The following is a 7,782-nucleotide window of genomic DNA, read 5'->3' as shown; positions in this document are numbered from 1 at the left end:
GCGGGGCGATGAGCCGGGCGGCACCAACAGTGCCTGAAGGAAGGAAAGGGGGGGGGAAGCGCCCAGCGCGTTCTTCACCGCCGCTTCAAGCGAGCGGGGAGGGGGAGTCGCGCTCCCCTCCGCCGGGAGGCGGGTGGTGCGCGCCGGCCTGGAGGCTCGGCTTCATAGTTCACCACCCCCTTGTGCGGGTTGGTATGTGCCGCTGGAGATGGCCCCCGCCGTGGGCGTGCGGTGGTAGGTGCCGTCTGAGGGGGAAGCGGGAGGCGCTCGGCGGCCGCCATAGCGGGAGGAGCTTCCTTGGGGCGGGACGAGGCTCTCCGGGGCGGGAGGAGATACCCCCTCAGGGCAGGTGGTGTACCCTCAGGGTGGGAGGGGGCGGTGGCCCCTTGGGGCGGGAGGAGGTGTCCCCTCAGGGCGGGACAAGGCCCCCTCAGGGTAGGAGGAGCTTCCCCAGGGCGGGAGGAGGCGGTGGCCCCCCCATGCTGAGGAGGACAGTCACTGAAAATCTTGAAGTTCCGGCTTCTTCAAGCGCTGAAGCCTTTGACCTTTTCCAAGGAGACTTGTGGGAAGAATCTGAGAGATTTTATCGGTTTTAGGAATCCTGTTCTCCCGCCTCAAGTAAGAATAGGAGAGGCTAGGTGAGGTCTAATGTTGCAGATGTGTTTTTTGTACAGCATTTTTATTAAATCCATATTTTATGAATGCAAGGGTTTTGAAAAGAGTGTTAATATGATAGACATTGATAGGAATTCAAAGTAATCTTAATTAAAAACCCCGTACTTCTTGCTTTTTATTTAGATATTATAAACTGAGTTTGGTAAAGCTTGAGCCGAAACAATAGACTGTCTTAAACATCAATTTCTTGCTGTTTCTTCGTGTCTCCTACCTTCTGCCCTACCTCAGATCAGAACATGCTTTCCTACTTCATCCCTGGTCCCTCTGCCCCCTTCGCAGTTTGTGGTCAGGTTGAGTTTGAGTCACAGACTCAGGGCTAGAAATGGTGAGAGAAGGGATGGGGGGGGGGGGGGCCGAAAAGGAGACCTGAAAACTGACTCTGTTAAAGCTCAGTGTAATTTCAACTGAAATTAAGTGTAATGTGTAACACTTGGGTTTTAATAAAATGGTAAAAAACCATGTCAAACTGAGGGGTTTGTTGCATATGGTGTGTAGCTAGTTTTTAATAACATATACACCTACGGAAAAGCATTTGGTGTGGAGAAAGGAGTTAGTTTATTATATCAGGATAAAAATTGTAAGATATATGTAAATCCTGCCTTTTAAATTTATTTTATATATATATGCACACAAACACAGTGTCAACTCAGTGTTTTATCCCAGACTTGGGGGGGTTGGCAGGGCCCCCTGGAGCTCACCCCGTCCCACCCCCTGCTGGAGCAGGCACCCCCAGAGCAGGGGCACAGGACTGTGTCCAGGCGGGGGGTGAATGTCTCCAGGGAAGGGACCCCACAGCCTCTCTGGGCAGCCTGTGCCCCTGCTCTGGCACCCGCACAGGCTCTGTCACCCTTATGTCTTGGTAGCTGTAACTTACAAGTAGAGGTGAGCACAATATACCTATTTTTGTAGGGTTTTAAAATCAGTCGCAAATGTGGCCCTTATGGTGTAGTAGTGTGTTGGGGTTGTTCTGGGTTGGTGGTGTTTTGGTACTCTACATAAGCATGATAGTGTCTAAATGGGGAAACATTTTGTGCAGGTGCCCTATCACTTAATGAGTCTGTTTAATCGTACCTTTAAGTTGCACTTGGTGGTTGATAGGGCTTGTGTAAGCTGTGATCCTACAGAGACCTCTGTGACCCTACAACAGGATCACCCTGCTGCAGCGATCCTGCTTGTGGTGGAACTTGGCATTTGTTGATAGCAGCTGTTTCTAGCTCTGATGCTGGTTTTCCTCCATACCAAATGTACCTTTCAAGTCAATACATTACCCCTTAATAAGAAGCAGTGCTTATATATCAAAGCTTAATTTATTTTGCGTGAAAGGCACAGATTATTTTAAAACCCTGTAAATATGAAATACTGTATCCAGGCTGAAAGAATAAGTGTCTCTCGTCACCAGGCTTGGGTGAGAGTCTGTAGTTAAGAGTTCTCACCTGAATAAGGTATTAAATTCCCAACTGGTCGCCCAATAAGAGCTGAAGAGAGCAGAATGGCATCTGCAGCTCTGTCAGATTACCGTAGGTAAGCATTATCTTGATGCTTTCAGCTGGCTTTTGTAGGTGTATTATAAAAAAAGGTTAATCATATTAAGCAAATCTTCAGATTTGTATTTTCAAGGAGGTAAAGGCATTAGGCAAATGATATTTGAACCACACACCTTGCTTCTAACTTCCAGCGTCTTTTTTATTGAGTCTTAGTTATGCTTTTATGAAGAAACATGCTGAATTTGCTCAGGTTGATGTTAACTTCTACCAGGACCAAAAGGGGAAATTAAAAAGCAGGAATAATAATGCAGAAAGTCTGAGGTGTTGATTTGTAACAGTGCTCTTGCTTTAATATGCATTTTTACCATATTTAAGTTTTGTACAGGTATCACCGCATGAGAGAACAGGGCAGCTTATGGACAGGATATTTAAATTTTATTTCTGTCCTACCAAACAATTGGTATCTCTGCATAAGATCAGCATCCTTTCTGAAGAGCTTGGTATGTCCTACTCTGTGATTTAAGACTTGACTTGAATATGTTTTCAAATGCAAATTTACGTATTTAAAGCACTGCCACCTCAGCAAACTTAACTGTACATTTGAAGTGATTAGTTTGGAAACTGCTTGTAGTTCGCAGGCTAAGCGGCGTATGCTTTTCTAGCTAGGTTCTGGGTAAACAGGGTGTATGTGCGGCTTCAGGTTGCGTGGCTCAAATCTGACTGCAGGCAGCAGGTCGCCTGGCGAGAGATGCCGTCTTGTATTCATCGTGTGAAGGAATCATCTCCGTCTGTGAAATCCTGGGCCTTGCCAGGGAAGTTATCAGTCCTGTTCACCTGCATCGTCCCTGTGATTTAGAGGTGAATGAAGGGCTACTGTCTGTGTCAGAAAAGTGTTGGGAATTTAGCTCAAGAATTATTTATATCCAGTATTCTGTTGAAGATGTGGTCAGAGCAACTGTGGAGGTGCAAATACCAACAGTGAGGCATGTCTGCACGCGAGGCAAGGTGGCTGCGTTCTGCTTCGGGTTTGACTGTGCTGTTGTCACCCCCGAGGTGGTAGCTACCAAAAGACAGGAAAATGGGAGCTTTCGGCAGAGAAAGCTCCACTGTATTAATGCACTATCATCTTCAGAAATGATGAAGTTTGGGTTTAAAAATCTGGAAAAACAGCTTTCAGACATGGTTTCATGATTATTTTTTTTTTTTAAGGGAGGAGCAAGCAGTGCTGTGAGCAGTGGAAACAAAGCCAAAGTTTTACAGGCTTGTGTTTGTGAATGAATTCCTGGATGATTTCTCTGTTTTCTAAGGAGGGCTGAACTCATGCTGTGCCCTTAGTGAAGGCAGCACGTGTCTGTTCTTGATAGTTTTGTGAAGGTTACAGGAACTCACTGAAAAAAACTACCAGTTTATACTCAAAGCTTACAAGTGGGATGGCTGTGTGTAAGAGATGTGAACAACATCCTGGAGACAGTGGAGGTGGGAGTTTTGCCTGAAGTGAGGAATTTACCTAATCTCTTGTTTAAAAACGTCTTGCGAAGCTGAGCAGTTTGTTTGGACAGCCCCAGCTGTGCTACAGCCGCTCTGTGCTCTCACCGCTAGTCACTGCGGAGGGTTTGGGGGCGCGTTCCTTCTTTTGCATATTACACCAATACAATATCTTCACCAGGCACTTTGTGAGCAAACCGCTGATAAGGAGTCTCAAAAGAGTTGTCCATGTGGGCTGCAAGGAAAGCTGGAAGCCTTTAGAATGTTTTTTAGAGTTGTTACTTTTTTCTTTTTTTGCAGAGGAGTGGAGAGATGCAGCAACGATCTGTGTTATGGCAGCAGTGAGTAACTGCAGCATGTGTGTAAGCTAGGGAGTCACTAAATAATTGTTAGAGCCCAGCATTTAACACATATGGCCATTACAATTGTGGTATCATGGATTTAGGTGCCATGATTATTGCTGGAATGTCTGTTATTTGAAATGTGTGCTCGTTAATCTTTAAAATCCTTTGTTTTTAGAGGAAACAAAGGACTCTAATATGAATGTACAGGTGAAAGTGCATATATAATAAATTATTTTGTATGACATTAATACCAAAATTACTGCCTGTGAATTCACTCAGTGGAACAGACACTTCAATAAAGTAGGAAGATGGCTGGAGGAATGGTAAAGGAGGGAAAATTCTAAATAATTTATGATTTTGTTTTGTGCCGTTTAATTGCAACACCAAATTTAGCGGTGTTGCAGGTTGTTTGCTGAGGTCCAGCTGTGGAACAGCTGGTGCAGCAGTAGTCTAGGAGGGACTCTGAGTGCAGTGTAAGCTGAGCTCGAGTTAACAGTGTCATGGTGCTGCAGAACAGGCAAATGTGGGTGTGAAATTCAGAGGAGCATGGCTTAAGAGATCCAGGGAGTAATCTCTGCTGCGCCCAGCGTTGGCATGGCTTTGGTTGATCCGCTTGTGATCTTCAGTGATCTGAATGAATACAGCCAGTACAGAACATGTAGAGAGGTGCAGTGCTGAAGAAGCAGCTAGTGCATGTGTTCCTTCTGCAGAGACAGCGGTGTCTCAGGTTGACTTTTACTGGTGACACATGCAGATTGAAAATTAATTTTAAAAGTTATGATAAACTCGAGTTGGGGAGTGAGGATTTATTTAAATTGAAGAACTGATGCTATTTTCTTGATACTGTTGCGCACAAAGACTTGTTTTCTTACTTAAACAATTTTCACTGAGATAATGTACTGCTAAAACAAGAGTTTAAAATTCACCACTAGTAAAAAAACTTCTGGAAGTAACTTCTGTAGAACTAAAGAAAAAAAACACACAGACCTGCTCCCTTAGCCTTAGTTTATTTGTCAGAGTGGTGTCATGTTTACCTTTCTGTCGCTACTGTTGTAACTGGGATGTACTTCCCATCACTGCAAAACTTGTAATATGTATTTCTTTTGCTAGCATTGCACTGCATATCATATGTTACATCATCTTCCCGTTTGAAGAGATACTCAGAGATGTGGATTTTATTTTTGCACCTGCGTATTATTACCTGATTTCCACCACCTCCATTATTATCAGACACCATTCATATTGCACTTTGAGGGTACGGACATTTGCACCGCTTTTCTGCGGTCAGACGTGAGCTTGTTGAGCTGAGGTGCTGAGCCAGCGAGCTTTGAGCCGCCCCGGGTGGGGAGCTGTGCTGACTCCTTAGCACCACTCCGGAGCTAATAGAGGCAGGGAGCAGCAGCACCCAGCTGGAACCAGCCCCCTGTGGCTGGTTCCCAGTTTGGGGACAGCACAAGTCTGGGTCGCTGAGAGAGAGGGCAGGGTGGGCATCAACGTGGATGTATTTTAGGCATCGTATGGTGCACTGATGATGGAAGCAGCTGAGTACCCTTTCCCTTTCACTTCTAATCTTGCTTGGATTGTGGGATCAAGGAAAAATTCCTTTGTGAATATCCACAGCAGTTCTTATCCACGACGTAAGAGATTAAAAATGTAATCAGCTTGTATAATTTTAATTCAGCTCTGTGTGTGTTTGTGCACACATACATGTGTTGAAGGAATACGTTGTATGTTGTGGTTTTACCTTGTTCAGTATATAAAATAAAGGTATTCCGCTGAGGAATTTATTTGGTATCTCTGCGTGTGTGTTAACGTTCTGTCTTGAAACGGGTATTACTCCTCAGTGCTAGCAGACAGCCATTTTTACCTGTGTGTAGACATTACTTCTCAAGCGTTGAGGGTTGGTTATGAACGGGGTAGAACTCAGCCAAACATCGTAACAGCGCTAAACGTGCACAGGCGGTGCTTTTACTGTTGCGAGTCCCGCACCATGCCAGTTCTGCCACTGCAGGAAGAGGAGCTCTCTCACACTGATCAGTATCTCCAATCACTGTTTTGCAAAATTCATACATATCTTGAAATTAGAGTTAAAACTATAAATCGTGGTCCTCGCACCTCTGGCAGAGTCCATATTAACAGTCTCTAAATACATGAACGTTAAGAGGCTTTTACTTCATCAGATTTTTCTGCCATGATGGAATTAAATTTTTTAATCTCATATTTGCTGTCTGGAATTCCTGGTGCCGCTAAAGCATCCCATTTAATTTGAAACTTCTTCCTATCCAGACTGCTCACCTCATACAAGAAGACAAGACAAAATTCCAGAGCAGATGCCTTGTCCCTTCCTGGCTCTGCCCAGCCTTCCCTGGGTGACTCTCCTTAGCCTTGTGATTTATGAAAGATTTTAAACCAGCTGTAGGTGCAGTTTGTCATTTCTTGGACACATCTTCCCAAACAAGGGCACCTGAAAGATGTCCTTGCCCTTTCGTGTGAGCGCTTCACCTTTGTTTTGCGTGCTTTTTGCCTCCTCTGAACTTCCCCTTCCCCACCTGGCAGGTGCAGGCTTGAACTCGCTTGGTGTGAGAACCCCAATTCGCCTCCCCAGCCTGGAGTGACTTCAAAAGCCGAGCTGTCCCAGGGCACCATGTGGCTGACTTCGCATTTGTGTTCAGGAGGGTTGGATCTGGCTGCTTTTGGTTTCGTCCAGTGAGTGCAGCTTCAGCAGGGGGTTAAAGTTATTCTCCCGAGCTCCAAGTTTGCAATTTACGGTCTCTTTTTCTTTGTGTTAAACATTGCTGCCTAAAATAAGTCTAAATCAAGTGATTATTTTTTTTTCCCCTCTCCTGAAGTTTTTAACTTTTTGCACTGGTTTTTATATGTTTTGATACATATCTTTCACCCTTCCTTTCTGGTCCCATAGGAAAGTCCCCTGCCAGTACATCTGTATTTTGAAATACAGTATTTGTGGGAAGCTGCGGGGAGTAGCAGCGCTTAACTTTCTTTTACAACGGCATGATAGCCCTGATACTGAGAGTACATTTAAATACACAGCGGTCTCTTATTTCTGCTCTTAGAAATGCATTTAGACTTTCTATGTATAAACTAAATACAAAATTACTCTCAAATGTCTCCTAGACGCCTGTCGCTTCATGTAGAGAGGGTTACTTTGGGGGAGCACAGGGGTTTCCAAGACAGTCTGTGGTCTGGCCAGCAGGGTGAGGGCTTGTACACAGAATGTGCTTTAAGACTGTGAATCTGAAAGGAACTATTAGTGAAGGTTCCAGCTTGTCTGTCTTGGGATTCAATTAATACAGCAGGAGCAGCTTGTTAAGGAAACAATGTTTGTAAGAGTTTTTTAATTTCGGAGCGACATTTAGAATTCTGTCCTGCTTCATATGCACGGGTGAAATATTTTCCGATGTGGGCATATGAAGCAAAGAGCAAGCAGGTCTAAAAGGCAGTGTTGCCTTAGCAACTACAGTCTTAGTTTCTAGATAGATTGGAGCCATTGCCTTCTAACATGTTGAGTTAAAGAAATCTCTCTGGACATTAAAAAAAAGAAAAAGGGTGAAATCATATCCTCCGTGAAGCGAGTTATGTTCTTGGTTTGCTGGCGTGTCTGATTATTTCACAACAGATGTGCTTTAAGTTATACGGTAGGATTTTTTTCCCATTAGAGCTTCATAAGTTATTCAAGAATTAAATTGATTTGTTGTTTTTTTTTTTTTTTTTTTTTAAATACAGTTTTGATGTTGTGGTAAGGATGGTTTTGGTGTTGTTTTTTTTTCCTTGCA

The 7,782-nt window shown here is 44.2% G+C and overlaps 1 long non-coding RNA gene across 1 annotated transcript in view; it reads left to right on the top strand.

Annotated features, from left to right (window-relative positions):
- The first annotated feature begins 51 nt into the window (after nucleotides 1-51).
- Nucleotides 52-7,782, top strand: part of LOC135313332 (uncharacterized) — a 32,433-nt gene continuing 24,702 nt past the window's right edge. Inside the window, exon 1 of the long non-coding RNA XR_010372950.1 lies at nucleotides 52-234. This is a non-coding gene — a long non-coding RNA (uncharacterized LOC135313332). The remainder of the gene's footprint in view (nucleotides 235-7,782) is intronic.

Source organism: Phalacrocorax carbo, chromosome 5 (assembly GCF_963921805.1).
Source record: "Phalacrocorax carbo chromosome 5, bPhaCar2.1, whole genome shotgun sequence".
Lineage (NCBI taxonomy): Eukaryota > Metazoa > Chordata > Aves > Suliformes > Phalacrocoracidae > Phalacrocorax > Phalacrocorax carbo.
This window is presented reverse-complemented; position numbering and strand designations above follow the sequence as displayed.